We start from the raw sequence: 27964 nt of genomic DNA on the forward strand, positions 1-27964 counted from the left end.
ATAATTTTATATATTCTGCAGTATCTCGCACGTTCTCTTTAGAGTTACAGTGTCTGGATCTGTCCAAGCACATACCCTGACTGGGAAGTGAAGAATTTTTCAGACTGAAGTCATCTTTGCTACCTGATTAGCCAAATCCCACTTGAATTAGTTCAGAGGCAGAAATATGAAATCCTAATTAACTGTAAACAATGCTAATGAGGTTTGAGTGTATTAATTATAAATTTTAGAACATTTTAACTGAAGAAAATAGCAAAAAACAAGTGGAGTACATCTGGTTTTTGACAGTATGAGAAATGATTTTCCAGAATAGTGTTTGGTGGTATTTTTTCATATTCTAGTGTTTTTGTTTCTGTTCAACACACCCTGTGTTCTATAAGAGAATTCTGAACAAGAAAGGAAATACATCAATAGATAATGAAGAGTCTACCTCATCAAAATGGGCCTAAAACTTTCAAAAATTAACTTTTCAAATATGTAAGTATAGATTTGTTCATCAAGAAGAGATATCTACATTTGGCATAAGAAACTGTAATAATATTTATTGCAGATTCTCCTTAATTAGACTGTGTTTAAAAGTTTCTATTTCTGGCAGATATCATAGTATCTGTTTATAGAATTCGCCTATGTGGCCAGAACTGTCACCATAGAATACATCTGAGCCTTTCAACAAAACCTCAGGATGGTTGGTCTGAATCTTCAGCCCGAAACGTAGCAACCACACATCTATATGAAACCACAGAAAGCACTAGAATGAAATAGAACTCTGCTGAGCAAGGATCAGAAACCATAGTCCATGAGAAAAATAGTCTCCAGTCCTCTCTAAGCCTGTCTCAGTTAAACTAAACATTAGTTTTGCATGTCTTCTTGTATGTGTGGGTGCAAAGCTTGTGTAATGTATAAGGGGGTTAGAGGTAAATCCCTGGTGTTTTTTCTCAGGTCCAATCTACTTCATTTGGTTTATGGGCATATACACCAAAGACACTCCACTAGTGCACAAGGACACTTGCTCAACTATGTTCATAGCAGCTTTAATTCATAATAGAAACTAGAAATAACCTAGATGCCCCTCAGCTAAAGAATGGATAAAGAAAATGTGGTACATCTACAAAATGTAATACTATTCAGCTTTAAAAACAAAGACATCATGGCATTTGCAGGTAAATAAATGGAAATTGAAAATCTCACCCTGAGTGAGGTAACCCAGATCCCAAAATGACATCCATGCTTATAAGTGGATATTAGCCATAAAACATAGGCTAACCATGCTACAATCCACGACCCATAGAAACTAAGTGACAAGGAGGGTCCAAGAGAGGATACATGAATCTCATTCAGAATGGAACAGAAAGTGGCCATCAAAAGTGGATACAGAAAGGTAACAGGGTGGGAGTAAGGATAAGGAGGAGCTTGGAGATGGTGATCAGGTGTGGAGGAAAGGGAAAGGGAGAAGGCTGCCAATGAGAAAAGAAATCTATGAGACTAGCTAGAGACCTGGGATGGAGGAGGCTATGGGGAATCTATTGGGGAAACCCTAGCTGAGATTCCTACCATCTGGGGATATGGAAACTAAAGTCACCATCTTCTAGTGGCAAAACTTTCAATGTAAAGAAGGGGACATCGAACCACTCCCAAAACCTTAAACCCAGCATTTGTCCTGTCTACATGATATTCAGGGATGAAAATGGAGTATAGACTGAAGGAAACGCCAACCAATGACTGCCCCAATTTGAGATACTTCCTGTGGGAGAAAGCCAACCCCTGACGCTATTATTGATACTATGCTATGCTTGCAGACAGGAACCTAGTACACCTGTCTCCTGAGAGCTTTATCCAGCAGCAGATGGAAACAGAAGCAGAGACCCACAGCCAAACATCAGGCAGAGCTCAGGGAGTGAGGAATAAAATTGAGCCATCCAGAAGGGTCAAGGATGTTACAAGGAGACCTGGCGTAGACTAGCCTGGGCCCATGGGAGCTCACAGAAACTGAACCACCTACCAAAGAGCATTCAGGGGTTGAACATAGCCCCTACATTTTTAGTAAATATGTAGCTTGGTTTTTATTTGGGTCCTCTATCAATTGAAGGGGTTATCTCTTACTCCGTTGCCTGTCACTGGATCCTTTGGACTGCCTGGTTGGGGCCTCAGTGGGAGAGAAGGTGCTGAGTCTTGCTGGAACTAGACATCCCAGGGAGAGTGGCTTCCCTGTCTCTGATAAGTGGAAGTAACAGGGTATTTGTAAGGCAGAACTGGGAGGAGAGGAGGCAGGAAAAGATGTAATCTGAATAAAAAGATTAAATTATGAAAACAAAGAAAAAATAATTTCTCTAGTAAAATAAAAGACAGGCAGCTCCAAACCACGTCATTGTTTCTACACAAGGGCCAAGCTTACAAACCTATATTCCACTTATTTTCGTATCTTTCTGTCTTAGTTAGGATTTCTTACTATGACAAAACACCATAACCGAAAACACCTTCAGGAAGAACGTGTTTATTTTATTTTAAGGCTTCATATCATTCTCACAAAGGGAAGTCAGAACAGGAGCTCAAAAAAAAAAAAAAAAAAATCAGGAACCTGGAGGCAGGAGCTGTGGCAGAGGTCATAGAAGATACTGCTTACTGCCTTATTCCCCATGGCTTGCTCAGCCTGCTTTTTTATACAACCTAGGACCACCAGCCAAAGAATAGAAGTTCTCACAATGGGCTTGGTCCTCACACATAAATTAATCAAGAAAATTCATCAAAGGATTGACCATAGGCCAATCTGGTGGGGGAATCTTCTCAACTGACATTTCCACTTCCAAATGAATTCTAGCTCATGTCAAGCAGACATAAAACTGGCCAATACACTCTTACACACAGACAAAAAAAATGACAATATACAGAAACCAAGCTTTGAATGACATTGACAACAAAACATTATAAAAGTGTGTATATTTGGCACTTTAATTTCTGTGACTAATGAATTGGTTGATTACATTTATACTGGGTGTTTTAAAGGACACTAGAGTCTTGAGGAATCAACAGAAGGATCTCAGAGCTCCATTGCAGATGTGAGCTTGTGTCTACAAGTTAGTGATAGACAAATCACAGGAGAACTTTGTCTTCTCAAACAAAGTAGTCTAGCAGAGTATGGAAAAAATAGTTAACCAAATGTTCTTAGGATAAGAATGTAGTTCTAAATTAATTTGACCCAAATTCTCAGGAACTACATGGCTAAGAACCATGGCTTTTAGTCCAAAGGCTTTTAATTATTTTCTATAACATCCACAGCACAACTGGGATATTCCCAGTAGAACACTCAGCCACTTTAAGACCTATACTACCCCCTCTCCCAGACCACCTTTATTGTGCTTTTGATGTAAGCTCCAAGAATAGATTAACACTAGATCAAGGACATAGAGAAGGGATAGAGTGGATGGGAGAGTTTCTGCATCCCTCTGGGATCTGCAATGCTGGGCAGAGTCCATTCAGTGCCTAAGTGGTACTTCACAGCCTTCATCTTCTCAGCCTCAGGGTTCCATACATCTTTGAATCTCTCTCCTTTGGCGCTCACTACTTTGTTGTCAATCTATCAGATCAGTTTCTTGGGAGCCTCCTTGGGAGCCATAGGTCGGTGAGTCTATTGGTCCTCTGTCCTGTCCACCATCATGTACTTCTGAAAGATGAAAGACTTCAACTCATCCTTCTGGGGCTCTCTGAGGTGCCTGGGCAAGTCCTAATTTGGCCCATCCCTGCCTGGAGTCCCCTCTTCCTTGCCCTCTACTGGCATCTGCCCAGCTTCTTCCAAGTGCTCCCGAGCTTTGGCTGGCACCCATTGGGCCTGCTCTATAGAACAGGTAGGGAATACCTCCAAGAGTCCATGTACTCCTGGCTGTTCTTCCTCAGCAGAAGCTGCCTCATCTTGTGGGTTCCCAGTAGCAACAGGAGGCCTGCTCTCTTCTTTGAGTTTTTTCAGGCTGCCTCAGGGACTCTTTGTTCCTAGAACTGCTTACTCAGGTGCACTGAGAGAGCTTCTGCATCAGGTCTCCTATTTTACCCCTGGGGATGTGGGCAAAGACAGGCACATAAGCCTCCATCATCTCCATGAAGGCCTCCATATCAAAGATCTCCTCTGATGGCCCTGGAGTGCCCAGACCCTCCAGGGTCCCAAGCATATAGGAGAAGGTGACTTCATCCAAGCCACTGAGGTCTGCCTCTGGGAGTTGTGCCTGAATGAAGGCAAGGAGGGCTGAACTGACGATCCTCGCCAACTTCATGCTACTCGGTCAGGTGCTGCCAGCGACTTGTCCCATGTCATGAAGTTCTTATCCCCCTAGTTCCCCCAACAAGATCAAGACCCATGCTTTACATCTACAGTCTCAATCTGCAATCTTTCAAATTAAAAAAAATCAGCATAAAAAGAAAGAAAAACAGCCACTCTCAACCCTAACAGAACTTGCCTGATGTCTAGTTTCTTTAGTGCTTTGTATGTTTAGGATATCAGTCCTTTGTCGGATGTGGGGTTGGTGAAGATCTTTTCCCATTTTTTAGGCTACCATTTTATCCTTTTGACAGTGTCCTTTGCCTTTCATAAGCTTTTCAGTTTCATGAGGCCCATTTATTAATTGTTGATCTTTGGGTCAGAGGTTTTAGTGGTCTGTTCAGAACATTGTTTCCTATGGCGGTGCATTCAAGGCTATTCCCCACTGTCTTTTCCGTAAGGTTTAGTCTATTTGGTTTTACTCTGAGGTCTTTGATCCACTTGGACTTGAGTTCTGTACAGGGTGATAGGTACATGCACATATCCAGTTCGTCTAGCACCAGTTTTTGAAGATGCTTCTCCCCCCCCCCCCTTGTATAATTTTGGGTTCTTTGTCAAAAATCAAGTTTTTTTTTTTTTTTGATGTGTGGGTTTAGTTCCAGGTCTTCAGTTTATTTTGATTGATCAACCTATTTGTTTTTAATGCAGTTTTTATTACTACTGCTCTGTAGTACAGCTAGAAATCAGGAATGGTGATACCCCCAAAAGGTCTTTTAATATACAGAATTATGTTAGGTATCCTTTTTTTCCATATGAAATTGAGTATTGCTCTTTCAAGGTCAGTAATGGATTGTGTGGGGATTTTGACAGGATTGCACTGAATTTGTAGGTTGTTTCTGGTAAGATGGCTATTTTTACTATGTTAATCTTGCCGATTCATGAGCATGGGAGATCTTTCCATCTGGCATGTACTCATTTAACAGTGCAATATTAACAGTAAATGAAAGAAAAGCCATGCTAAAATCCACAGACCCAAATAAGCTAAGTAACAAATAGAGTTCAAGAAGGGACATGTGCATGTCACTAAAAAGAGAAAGTAGAATGGACATTGTGGGATGGGGTAGGAGACTGTGCAGGGTCGGGTGGGGATGGAAGAGGAGAGATCAGGTGTGGGGAAGGCAGGGAGAGAGTACTGGGAATCAGGGAGGGGGTGCATCTCTGGGAACAGCTTATAACGTAGGATAAAGGAAACTCCAAGGAACCTGAGGTAGATCCTATCTAAGACTCCTAGAAATGGGGGATATGGAGCCTGAACTGGCCATTTCCTATAACAAGGCAAGAATTCCACTGGAGGAATTGGGGCATCAAACTTGTCACAATACTTTCAACCTACAAGGATAAAGCCAGAGCAGAAATTGAAGGAATGACCAACCAATGACTGGTCCAGTTTGAGACCCATGTCATGAGAGGGAGCCCTTGACATGATATCATTCTGCTACACTTTCAGACAGGAGCCTAGCATGGCTCATCAGAGAGGCTCCAACAAGCAAATGATGGAAAAAGATGCAGGGACCCACAGCTAAAGGTTATGCAGAGCTTGGGAAATCTTGCACAAGAGAAGGATGAGATATTGTAGGAGCCAGAGGGGTCAAGGATACCTAAAGAAAACCTACAGAATCAATTAACCTGGGACCATGGGAACCCACAGAGAGTGAACCACAACCCAGGGGGCACATACAGAATTGATCTAGGCCTTCTACACATATTTAACAGGTAGTAGTTTGGTCTTCATGTTGGAACACCTAACAGCAGGAACAGGGACTGTCTCTGACTCTGTTGCCTGCCTTTGGGACCCCTTCCCATTACTGGGCTTTCTTGTCTATCTTCAATAGGAGCAATTGCTTACACAGAAGTTTTTCAGGGTTCCTTGCCTATGGGAGAGAGAAAGAGATACGCTTAGGATTCTTTGTGAATTGTGAATTCTCCAGTTCAGTAAGAAAATTTAATCAGCCCCATTCACCATAATTCACAATGTATCAGTCGAATTGGGTTTACTTCTATGAAGGCAAATGTATCAAAATTGAGGACATATTCATAGCCATATCAGAACTTTCTGTTTATAGATCAGGTGGAATGGTCACACAGATGTCCTTTAGCTTAAATGACCATTTTATCAAAGAAGATACTTTCTCCAACAAAGAAGATAAATAAGAAGCAAACCCAGGGCCCATGGGATGACATGGCATCACCAGTAATGTACACATTTCTCCATTGTGTATTTCAGCTGTGTGTAAAGCTAAGTGTACAAGCCCAACTTCTAACATTAATGTGTGAAAATTCTTTTTCTTTTTTCCTCCATTTCTTCCTTTCCTTGTGTTACTTACTCTCCCAAGAAGGTATCCATTGCCCTATCAGTCTTCTTTCAAACTTATGGTTATTTCCCATTATCTTGTCACCAGTTCTCTTAACTATTGGGTAACTCATTCAATCATTCACTGACTAATTCATTAATTTGTCCATGGGTTAAGGTGGACTGTGGCAAAAAATGGATGGGGTGTTCCCTAGTTCTAGTCTTGATCATTTTTATTCTGTGAGTCCTGGATTTTCCATGTGTGAAACAACTAAAGCAAAGGATTGAAGCTGGAATTAACAAGGCTTCTTCTAGTGCCAAGGCTAATTCTTCCCTACTCTCCAGTTACACATAATGTGTGTGTGTGTGTTGCTTCATGTTTTAAGTCTGTGTTAGAAATTACTCCTTGGAAGGATGTTTACTGCTGTCTTCCATTGACTTCCTTGGATAAGGCAATCTTCAGGTTCTGAATTAGAAGACAAGGAGTAGTCCTAGTTATGATAAAAGCACCCCTACCATATAAGAACCAGCAGAGAAGGAGTCATGAACTCCTCGGGTAATATGATATATTTCATTGAAAATTATGTTAGCACAGGCTTGGCCTGAGATATAAAACTCAATTCCAGCCAAAACAGTTTTATTCTTTGATTGTGGTGTTTGGAAACTGTTCACAAAACCTTCCATTAGGAACAGAAAAATATTACTTTTCGTTTCTCTGGTAGAGTGAAAATATATCTTTTTTCCAAAAGTGTTGATTCTCAGAAAAGAAAAAATGGACCAAAAAAAATCTACTTTTTGTATTTCATACTTAAATGGAAAAGAATGAAGATTTTTTTTCTAATTGAATATATTATAGATTAGAGCAATATAGGTCAAAGTTTGAGGGAAAATATTCTTATTCTACTAAATGTTATGGATATTGGATTGCAAAAGCATCACTAAAAGCATTGTTCATGTCATAATTACATGAATATTTTCTGTTTTATTAACATAGAAATAATCTATTCTTCCCAAAGGCTCATATAAAGTTACAGAAACATTACCATTTGTTCTTGTTTTAGTTTTACTTCTTCCAAAGCTACCTGTGTTTTCTTTGCTGACTGAAATTGTGCGGATCCCTGTATTTTCTAAGGACAGCTACTGAGTCCTGTTCAATGGCTGAAAGAACTCTCTACCTCCCCTTCTCATTTGGCTTCGAGTCAAAACTATTTTTCTTCTTCCCACTGTTTTGGACATATGCTGGTCCAACTAACAATGGTAAACACAGCAAGCTGTTCCTGTAATGACTCTGATTAAGTCATCTTGCAAGCAAGAGGAGTTTGGATATTAAGATGCTAAGAAAAATCACTCTAAGATAATCCTCATTTGGGAAAGATCTAGACTACCAATCTTAATTTTATGATAAACCACAGGCTTCATTTCAAAAGAAACATTTTTCAATAAGTTTTTACCTAGGCATTTGCGATTAAAAGGAGACTCAGCCATAACCCATAAATACTATTTAATATGTATGGAAATATTGAAAATTAAAGCCCAAATATAAATTTATGATAAATGCTCTGGAGAAAGTCACTTCCATATATTTTCAGGATAAGAAAGGCAGAACTTAAAATGTTAGAAGTAGTAGTATTTTAATAAATTAGATTAATAAAATATGAGTGCAGAAATGTTATTTCACCAGGAAGGAAAGGATGGTCACAGGGACACCACAAGCACGTACTACAACATAGCTGAGAATTTAAAGGGCAGTTTTAAAGGGATATTCACTAGAATAGCAAAGAAAACAATTAAAAATAAAGTCTCTCTTAAAACTTAATAAATTTTTACTTCAAAAGGAGCATATTACAGCAATATTAAATATCAGTTACTATAAAGTCAGAAGACAAGTTAAATTTTTCCTTAAGGGAAAAATAAAAGTATATAAACAGCAAACAACTTTCTAGGTTTTCATAACATTTTGAATTGTATAGAACTCTATTATAAAATATTTTGAAATTTCCAGAATCTTTTGGTCATTATATACAACCATACAAAACCAGGTAATGAAGACATGGTCTGTGTTAGAGAGAAACTCTTTAAACAAGACTTTATTCCAAAAAAACGTATAACTTTTGTCTATTAAAGTAAAAATTAGAGTAGAAAAGTAAAGGAGTTATTAACTAAATACCTCTCATGTTCACAATTAAAATAATTTACCAAGAAAAGAATATTCCTCAAATTAAGCCATACATTCAATGCAATATGTATTAAACTTTCATTTGTTGTCTCTTCATAATTAACAAGGTGATTTTAAAGTGCACGTGGAACAGAGTGGACACCAGAGTAGGATATCTCTGAATAGAAGAGTAAGCCAGCATGGAGGACATGCAGTTCCTCCTGTCAGAGCTCATCTCATACTTACAATCACTGAGCCAAGGAAGGGGCACAGGGTTGATACACATATCGATGGAATAGGTTTTAGCAATAGAGAAATCTTTTTATGTTCAGAGACAACTGAGATCAGACATTAGTGATAACAATTCAAGTATAGAAAGTGAGGTCAGACAAATGTATGCACAACAATTAACCCAAATGCAACATATACCAAAAGGCTCAGTACTGTGACTCTCAAAGCTCAGAAAGACAGATGACCTACATGTCAACCACCAGAAGTACAAGTGTCTATAGTGAATAGCTGCATTTCACAACATCAGAACTAGCAGATGTTGCTGTATCTAAAACCAGCACCCCATGAAATGAAAGACAGTAAATTTAACCGTGCATCTGTCTATCAAAAGCATATAAAACAAACGCCAACAACTCAACAACAGAATGCAAACAACCCAGTAAATTAATAAGCAACAGACTTAAGAAGACAATTTTCCATATAAAAGAGCAGTATGCACTTGAAAAGTACTCAGGATTTTTAGTATTCATGAAACACACATAAAAACTATAATGAAATACCACTATATAGACATTACCATGAAAAATAGGAAGCAAATTATTATAATAGATGATGTCAAGGACTTACTTCCTAACAAATTCTTCCTAGGTTACACAAGCTCAGTCGCAGAACCTTCTAAACATCAAACAACTGATAAAGCAATAAATAAAATAGCAAATACATAGAAGAGAATATTAGAATATTATTGACCACTTCAATACTCATTCACACTTGAATGAAGACAAACCTTAAAATCATATACCAAGTGAAACAAGTCAATAAGAAAGTTCACATATCAAGACCTTGTTTCTTTCAAATGTCAACAGTAGAAAAGGATGTAGGAATAAAAAAGCAGTTTAATCCCTGTATATAGCTGGGGAAGGATATAGGATTGGTTGTTAACATGTGGGTTTTCTTTAATGGAAAAAAAACCGATACTAGGTATTGGATTGTAATTATGATTGGGCAATGACATAACTATATTTTAAAAAGCCAAGCTTTTAACCTTCAGGTTTTATTTTTAAGTAGTGTGTGTGTGTGTGTGTGTGTGTGTGTGTGTGTGTGTATGTGTGTGTGTGTGTGCATGAGTAATTTGTGTGTGTGTGTGTGTGTGTGTGTGTGTGTGTGTGTGTGTACAGGTGCCAGCGGAATACAGAAGAGGATATAGTAGGCTGTTGTGAGTTGTAGGATGTAGGAGCTGGGCATTCTAGGAGGGTCCTCTATAAGAGGAGTGCATACTCTTAATCCACGAGTCTTTTTAGCAATTTAAGTAGATAAAATTTACTTTTATTAATAGTTTTGCTAATTTTTAAAATATAATGAGATGTAGAAATTAGAAAATATTAACAGATTAAGCAAAATAATTGTGTTTTCCTTAAAGGATGATCGTTTGGAGACCATTATGCACTGTTTCTTACAGAAAATTTGAAACGTGCCATTGAAAGTTGTTCTAAATCATGTATGAGCTTTCTCACTCTTCTTGTTAAGGAAAAGGTTTTCCTTGAATGAAAACTATTACCAGCTTTGTGGAGAACCTCACTGTGGTTCTGTTAGAAGGTACAATTCCTGACACAAGTTAACAGTTTCTTTGTTGTAAGCAACAGGCCCTTCAAGCAAGAAAGAAACTTGAAGCAAGAAAGAAAATAAGTTCCATTTCCCCACTATTTGTATCAGTAAGCTAGATCTCTAGAAAGTCACTGCCATACCAAGAATGACAAAGGACCTCCTAGAGGACTTTCAAGGCTTTAGGCAGGTCACCCCTTTCCTAACCCCAGAGCGATGATAAGGTCTCAGCAAAATCTAATTCTGTCCTGTGAGTCCACAGGCCTCTGCATTCACACCATGCCTCATCTTAACAAGCCTTGCCCTCTAGCACGTCATGGGTGTGCTGCTGCCCACAGTTCCCATAACATCTATCACCTTCCCTCCAACGATACTGACCATATGCCCAGAAAGGCGACTTCACTCCCTCAACTAAGACATAGGGTCTACTTATGTCAGTGCCACCCGCTATCCTGAGTTTAGAAATGCAGATTATAAACATTCAGCTGCATTCCAGTGAGGTGGTGGTCGGACAGAGAAATACACAGAGCACCTGGAGTACTGCATAACGACATTGTGGAGCTGCTTCTACCCAGAAAGCAAGAAGCTCTCAGAAAGCACACAAGGAGAGCCGAGAGTACACGGCTAGTTCTGCTGAGGAAGGGGCAGAGAGGACAATATTGCCAGAGTTAATGTGAGCCTAAGAAATTGACTTAAATGTGTGGTTGTTCTGTATGGAAAACTGGTGATTGTTGATCTCTTGAGATCTGGTTGTATGTGGGAAGTTGTTTTTTTGTTGTTTTGTTTTGTTTTTTGTTTTTGTTTTGTTTTTTATTTCAACTCTCAAGGGACCTTGATATTTTGTTCTTTACTTCTTAGTAAGGTGTATCTCTACATTGACACATAACATATATGGAAAGATGTGGGTTAGTTTCTAGAGTAGGAGGAATTTGTGCTCATCATTGCGCGTTCTGCTGCCAACTTCAGACTTCAGATTCTGTTACGGTTGTCTATCCAGGTAAGAAATAATTAGCTTAAATAAGCATAGAATCTCAAATCTGGGTCCACTTGTGTCAACTTTGGAATCTGAGATGAAATGTTGCTAGGATTACTTCTACTAGCATGAATATAAACATCAGATTTTAGAGTGTGTTTGAGAAAAGTGTCAGTTTCCCGATGTAGTTTTGGAAAAGTTATGACCACAGAGTTGTTATTAGACAATTGTTAATTGGGTGTCAACTACTTCCATATTTCAGACAAACAATCCACAATAGAGAAAAATAACAAAAAAAAAAAAAAAAAAAAAAAAAAAAAAAAAAAAAAAAACACCTTAAGTTACTCAATGCTTCTATAACATAAGTGGGATGCAGGAAGAGTAGCCAAGAACTTGGAGAAAGACAACAGAGGTTTTCCTGAGTTTCAGCATGTTTCATGACTCCCTTTCCTCCTTTAGCATAGTGTAAGATAAGATCACTTTTTATCTTCAGATCAGTATAAAGTCACCCAAAGTATAAGTAATAAGAGAGAGTGACATGTTTGAACTGCTTCCGAATCAATCTTGAGAAATACAAAGGATGAGTATCAAGTACACAAGAACCCATGTGGGAAAGGACAGCTTAGCTAATAAGACATCTAAAAAATATGTCACAGGACCTGTATATGGGCCAACAGTCAAAGAAAACAAACAAGTAGGCCGAGAAATCTTAGAATTTATCAGTGTGGGATGTGTAGGTTGATGGATGAGACTTCAGCAGGAACTTACAGAAGTCTGCTGGCTAACAATGACTAGCACGAAGAAGAAACTCTAACCCCATAGAACAGGGAACAGAAAGTGAATGTATAATAAAAGGTACCTTCCCCAAGACAAAGAGCTAGCTAACTGTTCCAAAGCAGGGCAAACTCTTACCCGAGTACAGCATCTCCCATCTCTCTACTTGGTCTGCCAGGTTCACCATTACAGGAAGTTGATTGAGTTGGGGAATAGTGACCAAGAACAAAAGCTGACAAAATAACTAAGCTAACCATGGTAATCACAGCATGTGTCAGTTAGGAAATGGAGTGATGTCTTTTTATATAAAGTAGGTTTAACTGTTACACTGAGCATTACTGTTCTGAAATTATCTAACACCAATGTAGGTTGAGAGTTTGTATTATCTTAATGAGATAAAACAAGACCTAGGGCTTTCAGATCAACCCCAGTGGAAGGTCTGAGTTTTTCCACAGCTAAATTTGTGTAAATAGTGGTAAAAGAAATTAGAGTTGGCTGGCTCTTAGCATTCTACCAAACCCACACAATTCCTAGAAAATTATAATAGCTATTATAGTAGCTCAAAGAGAGATTAAATGTGGGTACCATCTTACAGCAGAGAGTATGGTGTAGATCTCGGGGGCAACGTGTTAAAATGTATTGAAGTGAGCCCTGCTCTGTGACTGTGGGACCACACTGGCATCCTGGAAGTCCTGGGACCTCATATTTGCCACCTCCTGCTTTACTATTCAGCTCCTACTCAGCTGGTGAAAGCATTGTTGATGACCAGAAATAGGGTATCAGAATGAAACTTGAGTTTATTTGACTTTTTTTAAACTAGAAAATGACTGTGTTTTCTGACAATCCATAAAGTGAACCATGTAAAACATGGAATTACTATAAATAATGATGGATCTGGAAGGATAACTGACACCACAAAGCTCTCTGGGGCCCTGTGGAGAATGAAAACAAATGCTTTAGTATTTGAAGCCCGAAGCCTACCAAACATGCAAACATTCTTTAAACAGCTTTTAAAAAGGTTATATCACTGGGAGTTTGTTTACTCCAGTCTCATATATATGGTTAAAAACTTATAAATGCTACATTCTTTCAAGTTCAGCAGTTGGTGAGCTCACTTGTAAAAAGAAATATAATTGTAACTAAATGATGAGAAACAATTAAATATTTACTAAGCCCCTAAAATACAAAAAGCCCAAATGTAAAACAACAATTAGCATGTGAATAAATAAAAGTTTTATATTTGTGTTTTAAATTACAAAGTAACAGTATGCTCATGGCAAACATTTCAACTGAATAAGGCACATAAGGGAAAGGCAGGCTCTCTCCTTCTTACTCTGAGCCTCAAGATGCTTTTCCTGAAGACCAAATACACTTGTTCTGAGTGGTCTGCACATTGTCATAGGCTGGTTCTATACTTCAGTGGATTGCAGAGGAAACAGATGCTACCAACAAAACCATGAATCTGCCAGGCACTTTTATTTACATATGTAATAAAGAAAATCTAGAAAGATAAGGATTTAAAATATACCGGGTAAAGATAAACTCACCATTGACAAAGCCATAAGATAAGCCTCTGAATTTTTTCACAGAATCTCCTTTGATGTACACCTGCCTTAAAGTTGTAAATCAGTATTTTACAGAGAACAGATCTAATATGATGAACTCACAAAAATCCACAATAGTTTCTAATTCAAAAAATAACCATAACCATAGTCTCGCTAAAGTAGCAGAGAACCTGACACAGCATTTTCTTTTAGCTTCAATTAAAATGCTACAGATTACTTAGGTATTCTTCTTTAGTCCAGTGGATTTCTTTATGAATAACAAGATTGATTTTTTTTTTCATGAGATCAACATTTTTGTTGATCTACCAATATTTCTCTTAATGTACCACCCCGAAAGGTAAGTTTTAGAAACACTGTCTAGGCTTCTAGGAAGTCAGACACTAATTACTAAATTCTTTTAGTAACTCCCAGGAGTCATTTAGCCCATCTTTCCTTAAAGCCATTCAAAAATCCATCTCATCTTCTATGGAATTGTGAAGCATTACCAAAATTTTACAGACACATGAAAATGTGTGGGGAAACAGTGAGAAACAGAAGTTTTATTGAGTTAAATATCAACATAAGTGTCAGTAAATTTTAAAATGTTCAATTTACTTCCAGGGAAACATTTTTCCATATGTGGAATTTGGCTGCTGACTTCCAAGCTGGAATGAGGCAGAAATCAGGGAATCTAATTAAAGATCAAGAGAACATCTGGAAAACCAGCAAGGATTAGACAGGAAAATGCTTTAGACTTTTGTTTATCATGGCTTTTTTATGGATATGTACATACAGGGGTGGGGCATATGTCATGGCAGGCACATCAAGGTCAGAGATAAGGTTGTGTGAGTCAGTGCTGTCCTTTTACAATGTAGGTCCTGGAGCTGGGACACAGTTTATCAGGCTTGGCTGCAAGTGTCTACCTAGCATGGTCTCACTAGCCCACTCTGTAATTTGGATGACATGGTTATCAGGATCACATTATGGTGTTTAAATATTTAAATCTTTCTAAGCACCCTAAGCCCAACTGTAAGAAGAGAAAAGTTTGGATATTTTCGCCTTTGCATTTCTTTTCAACAAATCCCTGGCTCATTTCAGTACATAAGCATAGACTATAAAAGCAAATGAATGATTTAATCTAAAGTAATGCCCAGGAATCAACCTGTCTTTGCCTATTGTGTGCTGCTATAACAAAATGCCCAAGTCTGTGGTCTACTTGGAAAGCACAAGCATGTTACTTTTAGCCTATAGTTCGGGAAATTGGAAAGTCCACACTCCTGATGTCAGGGGTCTCATGCTAGGCCATATTATGGCAGACAACATTGTATTCAGGTGACATGTGTAACAGTGTCAAGCAGCACTGCCACATGTGCTGTGGCCTCATTTTATTGCAAACTACTCTCCTGGTAACTTATGCGGTGAGTCAGTCTCTTAGGTGCAGTATTACTCTTTTCTAGCTTCTGAGAGGGCTAACCACCTCCCAGTACCATTACAACACTAACTACAGAGCACAAATCTTATACTGAAGTCACACAAGTCCTAACTACTGTTTTCATCAAAAGAAATATGAGCATTCTTACTATAGTTACAGAAGACATAACAAGACCCCACACCAGGAGTCTAGCCCAGAACAGTAATTGTATCTAAATGCAGTCATGATTTGAGGGAGAAACGTTTTGAAAGCCTCTAGGAAACAACCTGTAATTTTGGAATATAAAAGAGGAGCTTTTATAATAGATGTTCTCTCTCTTTCTTCATTTCCTTTGTTTTCTTTTACAAGACAGAAACTTAGGTATCCTATAGCTTAGGAAGAGCTCTAAATACCTATATAGTCCAGTATGATCTTAACATTACTTACATTCATCCCTTACCTTTCAAGTGCTAGAATAGAATAGCAACATGTTCTACCATGCCTGTATAAATATGTGTATATGACATATATGTTTATAGATATATCAATTTTACTAACAAACATTTTTAAGTTTGTTATTTTTAAGTGTCCTTTAGACTTATACCTATATACTATGTTGTGAAAAATTAGGAAATGAATAAAAAAATCTGAAAATGTATCAAAAAAATGACCTTTTCCCCAATCTGTGTGCATGAGCTGAATGTGCATATAATAAAAGGAGATAGTTTTCAAGGTACTTTATGTATTCAAATTATTTTATATTATTTTTGGGGTCAACAATTTTCAGGTCAACATATCATCAGAAGGCCATAAAAACTATCACGTTCTTCCACTTAATTGCCCAAAATTAGCCTTTAGAACCATTTCAATAATTACCAATGTCTCCAACTTTAGTATGAGGCTTGTGGAAGACTTCCCAATCCTTTGCCACAAGTAACGGTGCTGAAATAGAGATTTCTGTGTATAAAGCATTTTCTATAATTAGAATTGTTTCCTTAGGAGACATTCCCAGAAATGGAATCAATGAATCAAATGCTATGAACTTGTAAATCTCCTGATACCTACTGCCAAATGACTTTCCAAAAGCATTGGACCAAATTATATTTCCAGCAACGAAGCATGAGAAAGTTTTGAGAAAATGAGCAATGTTAAACATTAAAGGAGACTTTGAATACCATCTTAATATGATGTCATGGAACAATGGAATGATAGGACGTCATGTGCATACTTTACTTATCTGCCAAACTCACTTCTGTTGGTTGAATATGTTCAACAAGTACAATTAAAGCAGTTAAGTAATATGATTTGAATGTGACACGTCCCTCACTGTGTCCTGTGCCTGAACACTCCATATGATGTGGTCATTGGGAGGTTGTGGAATATGTAGGACACAGAGTCTAGTTGGTTGATGTAGGCCATTTGGGTTGGCCCTTGAGGGTTATACCTGGCAACCTTTTTAGCTAGATCTCTATGATTTCTGATAATCAAAGGTATCACACTCTCAGGAACACAGAGCTGCTCCAGCACACATTCTTGGCAAAACTTTCTAAACACCCAAAGCCATGAGCCCAAATAAGTCTTACCCTCCATACATTGATTCTGTCATGTTCTCTGCCACAGAAATTACCAAACTATCCAATATAGTAATGAGAAACGACCAAAGTGGATCTATAAAAGATTATCCAAACAGAATACAGACATAATGATCCACACCCAGAGATTTACAAGAACAAAGTTAGGGGTTATCTAACCTAGTCAGGGAAGAAAGTTCATGAAGTTCTAAGAAACTCTAACAGTAGGGCTTACCCTGAGGATCAAATAGAAGTTATGACGGAAAAAAAAAGAATAAATCATATGAGACAATCACATGTGGAGGGTCTGAATGTCCTAATTGTGGACTGCGCCTTTCATCCATCTGTTTCTCTTTGTGCCCTGAGCACACAGACGCTGTCTGTATTAACTTGCAGAGAGCCTCACTCGGTGGGCATGTGGGAAAATCAGTGTGATCTACAATGTGAGCACAGTGTGCACGGACCTTGTCACTGCTTTTATTGTTGGTACTTATCATACACATCCTCTCCAGCTCCTCTAGGAAACATTGAGCCTGTAGCAGCCAGCCAGAGAAGCGAAACCAAGAGCATCCACCAATCCAACCATTGTAGTTGGCAGAAAGAGTGAATCAGCTTCCTTCTGTCTCCTGCCACACTGGGAATAAGCCTTAGAGATGGTCAAAATCTGTGAAGACTTCTTTAAAAATAACTGTAATTCAAATGCTCCAACCAGTGGTCACCTGGAACCAAAACATATACTTTTGAAGATTAGGTCAGAGCTCACTGTGGAAAGTGCAGGAAAAAAAAAAAAAAAGAAAAAGAAAAAGAAAAATGAAAAGTTCTCACAGAACAGCTTGTTTGCCATTGTTTGATTGTAGTTTTTGAAGTCTCCTGCATGAAGTGCCTTTAAAAGTTTCTTCTTAAAACAAAATTGCTATCATCTATTTTTTACTGAATTTTTACACATCATTAAAGCGTAGTCATTTAGCCTTTAAGACAACCATACTGTTCTTAGGAAAAAAAGCATCCCCTAAACATAGGATTTTTAAGATTTTTATTTTACAATAAAACAGGCCACAGGCAAATAAACACAGCTCTGAGTTAAAAGGAGCAGGAGCATTAGGTTTCAGAATTATCGTAAAACAGGAAGGTTGTGAGGGTGGAACAGAGGATGAAAGCAGTCTCAACCCTGGAGGCTTCCTGCTGGCTGATGGCATGGGCCATGCCAAAACACACAATGGTCTACACAGTGTCCATGCGTGCACAAGCAGACACACACACACACACACACACACAAGGGAGTGCACAAGCAGAAAGATACACACACACACACACACACACACACAGGCACACACACACATACACACTGCTGCACTTACAGCACTTGGATCATGCTTTCTTTGTTGGCTCCACTTTTCTCTTTTAAATATTCTAGTCGAGAAGAGAAAAGAGAAGACGAAAAGTTCAAAAAGTTAATTTAGAAAGTTTTGACTATAACTTGTTTCCAGGACACTTGGGTTAGGAATTATCCTTTAAGCTTGTACGTAGTCAGTTTCTGCTGAGTGAATGTCATCTGAGAGAGTCACATTGTCGCCCAGATGACAGCTCTACACATTACACACTCTTCCATCCCCAGAGCAGCTTGCTCTTCCAGAGTTGCTATTTAATCTCTGCCTAAACAGTTCCATTAAAAAAATGCTTCTTAGAGTAGGACTAAATCTCAACATTAGAAAGTAACTGTGGCTCAGGGTATCTACTGTGGTAAAGAAAATGCATGGTGTGGCTATTGAAGAATGTATTGCCTACAGGTATAGACACACTCCAAAATAAGACATTTAAGAATGTGTCTGAACATGTGGTAACCTTGGCTATCATCATATTTCCTCTCTCTCAGAGACCTTCTGAAGCTTGAGCAGCTGCTGCATTGTGGGAAATTGTTCTAGGCAGCTCTGTGCTCAGCAGCCTGCTTTCATTAGGCTTCTAGTGATTTTTCTCTTCCGTTTTTCTCTTGTCTTTTCTCACTTTGATGTACTACTTGTGACCACTGTGGAGTCTGCGAATTAGATGATGTACTGGCTGGCTTTGTGTTAACTTGACACAAGCTGGAGCTATCAGAGAGAAAGGAGCCTCAGTTGAGGAAATGCCTCCATGAGATACAGCTGAAAGGCATTTTCTCAACCAGTGATCAAGGGGGTAGGGCCCAGCCCATTGTGGGTGGGTCCATCCTTGGGCTGGTAGACCTGGGTTCTATAATAAAGCAGGCTGAGCAAGCCAGGGGAGGCAAGCCAGTAACATCCTTCCATGGCTTCTGTATCAGCTCCTGCTTCCTGACCTGCTTGAGTTCCAGTCCTGACTTCCTCTGGTGATAAACAGCAATGTGGAAGTGTGAGCTGAATAAACCCTTTCCTCCCCAACTTGCTTCTTGATCATGATGTTTTGTGCAGGAATAGAAACCCTGACTAAGACAGATGACTACAGTATTCTGCAATCCATAATACACGCGAAAGTGTAGAGGAACCCATAGTATAGGTACATCAACATCTAAATATCTTAAAGGTGCAAAGCAAAGAAAATCTGTTTTGTCCTTTTTCATGATCATAAATGTACATTATTTGTAATTTATATTTTCATCTTACATACACTTGTCATATAACTACTTGATGCCCTTGAATAAAATATATGGAATCATTAAATCAGGAGTATAAACTTTCACATTAGTCAGAGCCTGAAATAAAATCATGCCCAATTTTAATCAGAATCACCACAGAGAATTGTTTGGTAATTCCAACCAAATGCTCAAAATCTTTCATATGTCCAGGCACAAAAGAAAATTAAGCAAAAACACATATTGTGTATAAAATACTGATAAGAACAGACATCATTATAGTAAAGATCAGACTTTTTTTTTTCATGATATAGCAATGCACAAGAGACATTTGATCTCAGTGTCCTGTGATGAATGTAATCGCTTAAATCCATTTGTTAATCGTGGTTATTGGTATTCACTCATCATGTAGATTATTATAAATCAATAATATATATATCTCACATACTATTCTCAGTTTTTATATTAATGGAACTATATGCTCCTGGGCCATCTCACCTTCTTTATTTGTAGAGTGGTGACCAATCGATTTTCCGTTAGCATGTTTTTCACATGATGACATAATAAGGAGTTTACTTTGTTTTCAGTAAATAAAACTTGAAGTTGAATGTTGCATCACCTTATTAAAATGTTTTGTATTTTATTGGTTCTTTGTAACAGAGCAATTCTATTAGAGTGCAATTTCATGTGTATAAGTGAGGGTCCAGCCTCTCTGTTTTTCCTAAATATCTTTTAAAGTTAAGCCTTTGGTCTGTCATACTGCTGATGAACACCAGTTTACAAGCATCATATCTGTCACTGTTTCACAGGGAAGTCAGAGGGAAAAAAACCTCCTATGCTATCCCTGTAGAATATAATAAGCAGAAAACAATGGAGACAAGAGAGTCCAGACAGGCCCTACTACCTCTAGATTAGGAGGAAGTGTTATCTAGTAGAGCACAGGTACTGGGCCCATTATGATGGACAAAAATACCTGGTAAGCCACCCAACTGGTCATAACACTGTCTAGCTATCCAGAGCTATGAGAATAGATCTTGGAAGATGGAGAAGATGTAGTCATTTAAAGGCTATGGAGCCATTAGAGATGCTGAGACCATGACATAAGGGATGTCTTAAAGAAAAAACATTGGGTGGGTCTGTGGCTCTCAGAACATCTGTGAATACCCTTTAATCTTCACCCAGTGTCTTAAATGAGCTGAACCTGACAAAGACCTAGGAAAGAGCCTAGAGGAAAGAGCCTAGAATCCTTTGTGAAGCTTAACAGGTCAAAGAAAGAGATATGCAGACAACTGTGTAACTGTAAATAGGACTCATGCATTAAAACTGATCAGAGAAAGACAAGTCAGGCAGATTTGAATAGAAGACTGTATCTTAGCACCTGTAGTAATATGGCTGGTGAGGATTAAAACTATTAAAAAAGTTAGCTTTGTTGACTGTAAATGAATATAATTATGTTTGGCAACTAAGCTCTCAAACTCTTAAAGATGTTATCTATCATAGTTTAGCAAGTCCAGATGACACACATAGTGACATTTTTTCATTTGGTTTCATTAAAAAGAAGAACTATTTTAAGAATATGCTTTCATTTTATTTCCAGGTATAGGATATGGGACTGTTTCAGATTGTCCAAAACCATTGATTAAGATTAGCCTTGTGTTTTAGCAGGGGTATGATTTTGCCAATGGCAGATAGTTTCTGCATTTGTATGATGTTGTAAATTCTGGAGAGTTTTCAGGGCTATATACATGCTAGATCTCTGAGAGGTGAAGCTTTCTTCTCTGCTTCACTTGGAAATGACAGCACAGGTGACTCATGCACTCACATTGCATTTATTGCATTAAATGATATTACCTCAGTAGCACAGGACATTTGGTGGACATTGTACATCCCATAGTCTCACTGTTTAATGAGGTTCTGTGTAGAGTGTCTGAGATACAATGTAGTGAAGCAGTATCATAAGGACCTGAACTCTAGTGTAAATGTTCTCTTTTATGGAGTCATTAGTAGTTCACCAATCTTTCTACTGCAATAAAACAACAGGAATTGTCCTCTTGGTTCACTTTCTTGAGTTGTCGCATATAAGACTGAATTGTTTACATGCTTACAAGTTAACACCTCCAGTCATTTCTTGCTGACTTTTCACAAGATCATTAATTTCTGTGACATTAGCCTCCAAATTTCCAGTTTTCCAAGATATGATTTGATGGAAGTGATAAAGAAAGATAATGTTGAAACTAGAAACTCCCATGGGCTGTGCTGTTGTGTGTCTATCCAAGCAATAGTATGTACCCTAGCACCTCTTTCCATCTACCCTTAGACATCTAAGTACACAGTCTGTGAACAGTCAGTGTAGGATTCATCAACTTTGGCACTGCTAACATGTTACACTGGAAACACGGACAACTTCTGTTGCAGGAAGCTGCCTTAAACTTTGCAGGGTGCTGACTTGTATTGCATATCTACCCATTAGATTTCCTATCACTGCTACCTCCCCATTGATAGCAACAAAGTATTTCTCCATTGCATTGAATGCAAGATAGCCCTTGAGAGTCATAGGTTTAATAGAATAAACAGATACATAAAAGAAAACATGCCAAGCAATTGAATCATTGTTATAACAGAGGTAGCTATTAGGGAACCTGATTCTTGAACTCTCTTTCCCTGGTTTACTATCTCATTCTCTTGTGAACCCTAATTTACTAACAATCAGCAAGTCTCTGTTAGATTTATTTTTATTATCTAAGTGAAGGCAGATCTCAGAGATCAGATGTCTGGCCTGATTTCATCACAGACTGTGCCACCAGCAAGGTAGTTATACCTATACCATAACTTCAAGACTAAATGCTGAGGTTGCCTGGATATATACCTTTGTCCTTCCATTCTCTTAGACCTTGTGTACAAAGTCTTTATACTGCTATCTACTTGGCATCTGACAGCAGAGCCCAAAACATATTTTCATTACTAATACTCTTCATCCAAATTCCAAATATCAACAAGTATTAAAGTCTATCATGTCCAAACTCTCAAATTACCTCTCTAATTGAATAACCAATGTGTAACCTACGTTTAAGCCACCAGCAGCCCTCAGCTAGACTATTGTCACAGATCTGATTGTCTTATTCTGACATTTGCCTTTGAAATCCCTTCTTCACAGAGCAAAAAATAAGAAAGTCTGTTTATTTTGAACAGAATCAATAAGATTATTGCATTCATATGCTTAAAATAGCACTTAGAACAAATTTGAGGATCCTGGATGTGCCTCATGTCTCCTTTCTTGTGCTTTTCTTTGGACTCCAGCTTCAGCAGCTCACTTTTCTTTCTGTTACTGGAATTCCAGAGTTCCAAGTGAATGTATGCTGTTAACATGAACATAGCCATCTTAAGGACAGTGATTTCTCAAACTCACAGCATTCTTCAGTGCTGAGACTCAAAAGGATGGCAAAGACTTTCTTTGATTAAAAGTATGTGCAGAACATGTCTTTTGTAGCATTCTGTCCCTAGATATTTATGGTTTGACAACTGCTCTCCTATGGAGACAGCTTCTACTGAGATCAGCTAAAGGTGTATCTTGTTCAGCTGCACACCATAAAAACCTTTCTTCCTCGTTTACCTGCATGTAATAACACACATCCTATCCAGCTGCATATAATAGCCCAGCCTCCTTGTTCAGCTCTAAATAATAATATGCTAGGCTTCTATGACTCTGTGGCTTCTCATCAAAGAGCCTTCCTCTACTCAATCCCATCTTTTCTGTGTATGTGGGTCTGTCTGCCATTTCTTCATTGCTTTACTGCCTTTAGTTATGATTTTGGGACCCAAGCCATGCAAGGATGTGGTACTAAGAAAGATCTGGCCATTTATTTATGTTGTTCATTATGGCTAAAATATTTTTTCTTCAGATATTACTACTGGTGGTTCACTTGCTGCTTTGAGGTGAGGTGCATGAAAAAAAATAACATGTTAAAGTTAATTTAATTTAAAGTTTCTTTTTAAAGAAATACTTCATCATTTTCATTAGGATGAAGGCCTAAATAGAACAAAAAATTTGGATATTTCATTCACTAAGATAGTAAGTAATAGAAAATATATAGCATATAGAATGGAGTATCTCAACTTACACAATTTAATAAATAAGTTGCAGAAAAGAGAGAAATATGAATAGATGGATGGATGAATGGATGGATAGATGGATGGATGAATGAATGAATGAATGAATGAATGAATGAGTCTTCACATGGCACCATGGGACTCAGAGTAGTAAGGCGTACACTTTGAAGGCTGTGATAGCTAGAGCCTGCCTCCTGGGGCAGGAAATAATTTATTGTGTTCTTGAGAAAAAGCAAAGAAAAGAAGAAGGTTCCAGCTGGAAACAAATTTTCTGGATCAACGATCAAGTGTACAGAGATCAAAGCTTGATGAGAGAATCAAGAGATCGCCGGAGTGCAGTAAGGAGGTGGGCTGTACCCCATAGTGGGCCTCAGCCTTTGCTCCTTGTTATCTTTTATGCAATTCCAAAATAAAGATTATGATTCTACCTGTGATATATTAAAATCAAGGTGTTATTGTAGGGACACATGGAAGTCAACAGTCTAAATGATGAGATAAAAATGTAGGAACTGTCAATGACAATATTGATGGGTATCTTACCATGCATGAATGTTTTGACACACATAGGTTCTCTTATATGCATGCATGCTCCTGCACACATAGGGTATCTTACCAAGCATGCTCCTGCACACCTATGGTATGGGTATCTTACCAAGCATGCATGCTCCTGCACATTTACGTCTTCAAAGTGACAGACATGCATTTAAGCAGAAACTACCAAGGACAGAACATTCTCCCAAATTATTAAATGTCCTTTGAATACATGCTGCCTACACAATACATAGCATCAGTTTATTATGAGTTATTTCATATGCCCATTAATGCTGACATTTTAGGTTGCTTCTAATTTTTCCATCGTAAAGCCAGTGACAGCAGTATAATATATGGACTTCTTTATTAATTTTTCAGTCCATGACTCCCTCAGGATAAATTTAAGAACTAGATCTATTCTCTGAAAGCCTATAAATGCTTTCTAGCTTTAAATCATGCATTAATGATCTTCCAGAAAGAATTTGGCCATTCACTCTTTCCACCAATAATATATTAGCCTGTTTGCCATTCTTTTCAATATTATATTTAATATTTCATATTTTAATATTTTAAACAGCATATCCTGAGTTGATTTCACGTTTTTATTGATAGCGAACTTCAACTCTTATGTGTTTACTGTCAATTGTTAATGTTTTTAATAATCTGCACTTATTTTATCAAGAATTTTCTATATTATGAATGTCACTATAATTTTAGTAGGGCTATTGTATCATGACAAAGATAGGTTAACTTAAGCCCACAACTGTCAAAGTATTCTATACATATTAAATCATTCAATCTTTACAAAAGTCTTACAAGTACTCAATACTAATTTTATAAATGAGAAAATCAATGTACAGGAGAATTTTACTTTTATCTAAAGGGAGAGGTAATATTTGCCTCAGATACACAGTTCAGCCAATCTGCCAGAGAAGATCTAAAAGGAAATGAGTTTAATTTTGTACCCATTATGTATCTGGAGTTTGTTCCTCATAAGCCTGAGAAAATCTTGTCAGTGCTTCCCATATGAAGATGGTTCTTTTTCCCAGGATCCTTCTGGCAATTTCTGGAAGCATTTGCTAATCATCTTCCCAGAAAGGGGAGATGATGCTGTAGGCATGTGGTGGATGAAGGCCAGGGAAGCTGCTGAGCAGTCTATACTGTGGGCCAGCACCCTGCCACAAAGCATTGGCCAGGCTAAAAATGGGAATGGCACGGGACTAGAAAACATTGATTTAAGCGGATATATGCTCGCTATATGGAATTTGGATCTCAGAAACACTGCCGATGCCAGAGAAAAAGATTTGGTATAAACAATATGGAGTCACTGTGAACATATGCTGTTCTCTAAAACCTCACTCACTGGCAGTTCAATATCAAATTTATTATTAAGTTTTTTCTGAATTAAAATGACTACACCATATGAACACTTAGATACATAGAATTCATTTTCAAAGGACCCGTGTTTTTCAGCAATTGTATAGGGAAATTCAAATCTTGTTTTTGTTCCAACAAAAATATTTCATAACAAAATCCCATATAATTTATAGTGTTTGCTACCAAGATGCTTGCAAGAAAATGGGGGTCATTAAAGACACAGAAAAGATTATCTTGTACAATTTATGCAGTTCTAGGGATGATAGAAATAAAAATTGTGAAAAGTATATCAGGGGTTTCAGAGATGGCTCACAACCTTTGCTAACTCCAGTTAGGTGATCTGAGGACCTACTTTGACCTCTAGGTCTGACCTCCCAGATAAACATAATGCACAGACATACACAGGAACAAAATGTTCTGACATAAAACAAAATGAATAAATCTAAAGGTGTGAGGGCATCTCCATGAGCATAGCAACCCTGCCATGGCATCATTACCTTGAGAATCTCTCCTGCCAGGGGGAGACACATGACTGACACAGGTGTGATGACCTTCACCTTCTAAGCTCTGTGTAGCTCCACTTTAAACAATTCCTCAGACACCTGGCATTGCATCGTCACGAGGTCATTTTAAAGACACTGACATCATCTTGAGTTACTACAGGCACAGCTGAGAGCCCTGGTCTCTCTACCAGCCCTTTCACAGGCTCTTTAAAGAGTGTGGGACACCCTGTCTCTCATCATGTATTGGTTGAACGCCTAGAACACATCAAATATTCTTTACTTCCAAGCCTATTTTATAACGCATCATTTGAAGTCTAACAGTATTTATTAAGCAAAAGAAACTCAACACGCTAAGTGCATTTTATTGATCTGATGACAGTTGTACATAAGAAAGCCCTATTTTGTGCTGTTGAAAACTTTAGTTTTCTTTTTCCTTATCTATTAAATTCATTTTATTCTTCCCATTTACTCTCCCCCATGGTACATTTTTTTTAAGCAACAAGCTATAACACCAACTTCTTAAATGTGCAATCCTCTCTCCCCTTCTCCCGCCCTCTCTATCCCACCTCCATGGGACCCCCGTGCTAAGGCACACAATCTGACAAAACACTGGTGTATGCTTGGACAATATCTGCTTTTCTTTTCTAGCTGAAACGAACAGTGACTATGATGGTAATAAATTAGGATTTTAGGCTAATGTCCAACTTATCACAACTTGTCCTGTTAAACCTTGCAGTGACTTAATGTTAGCACCACACAGAGTTTGCCAGCATTAGAAATGAACGTTGTTATAACACTGTTTACAAGCTTGCAGATCGTATTTAAATCCAGAAGGATGACGCACGGCTGCCACCGGACTCTGTGTCTAGTGTGTACCTGCTGTCCACATCTGTCTGGAGCTTTGCTTCTCCCTAACAATTTTGTCAGCCATGGTTTAAATGCCCTTCATGCTTTGTGCAGGTTTCTCTTCAAGCATTTTAAAAAGTTTTGCTAAGATGGAGTTTGCATGATCGGTTCTTCATAATGGGACCCAAGAAGGGAATTTCACAAAGGCAAGGGCTGAGGAAAAAGTGCCTATCTCACCATATCGGGCAAGCATTACGGACACACAGGCCTTGGACATTTCCTAAATAGTTTCTGCCACCTTCCCCAACCACTGCACGATGAATTCTGCTTTCCTTTGTGCTAATCACTGGAAGATTTAAAGGTGCACTTATGACCACACTCCTACAAGCAGCATTTATCCACATCCCTAGCATATAAAGGTCTTTATGAGAAAGGCGTTTTCCATCTGCCCTTGCAACCAGAGACGAGACTTATCATTCTGATCCTATGTGGAATTGAGGCTCAAGCAAGGTTAGGAGCTATTAGTCAGTGCAGGACTAAAGTTCAAGCCCACAAGTATTTGAGCACAAATACATGCAAATGTATGCTCTTTCCTCCCAGGATACCTTTCACTAACCTCAGAACAAATGCCACCAGAAGTGAAGCAATAAATTCTTTTCACTGTTTTTGAGTAGGCAACTTACAGAAGCCAACTTTAGTCTAAGAACATGTTTGAAATCATGTTCATTCTCAGGAAAGATGTGATTGTACTGTGTGGATATGAGGAGACAGACAAAATCTGCCAAAACTGGGGATTTTAGACAGCACAGATAAATATCACCAGGATCGGGGAGAAGGCAGGAGGAAAAGCAAGGTCCCCAGGAGGAGATGAGAGTCACTGCTCAGTTGGAGGACACTTAGAGACCGAACGGACACCAAACGTGGGGAAATGACAGACACGTGTTAGGAGAGGAAACTGAATTTTCCATCTATTCACGGACGCACGAGAGGCTTGCTGCGGACTAAGAATGTGATTTAGTTGACACAGAAGAGAGGGAGGATACTGGAAGCAAAACCAAAGTCTTTGTGAGAACTGTGGATGGATAATAAGAGGACCATTGTCAACCATCCTCTCTGCTCCTTGACTGCAGCTGGGAGGCTCATGTTAAAGCACTAGGTATCT

At 38.3% G+C, this 27964-nt stretch overlaps 1 protein-coding gene and 1 pseudogene across 2 annotated transcripts in view; both read right to left on the reverse strand.

Annotated features, from left to right (window-relative positions):
- Positions 1-27964, reverse strand: part of HDAC9 (histone deacetylase 9) — a gene marked incomplete at its 3' end in the record, with an annotated part of 448608 nt that overhangs the window by 378883 nt on the left and 41761 nt on the right. The window lies entirely within an intron of this gene.
- LOC308436881 (CUE domain-containing protein 2-like) lies at positions 3386-4259 on the reverse strand (annotated as a pseudogene). Its single transcript has one exon. The product of its transcript is annotated as a CUE domain-containing protein 2-like (transcript).

Source organism: Micromys minutus (genome assembly GCF_963924665.1).
Source record: "Micromys minutus genome assembly, chromosome: 1".
Lineage (NCBI taxonomy): Eukaryota > Metazoa > Chordata > Mammalia > Rodentia > Muridae > Micromys > Micromys minutus.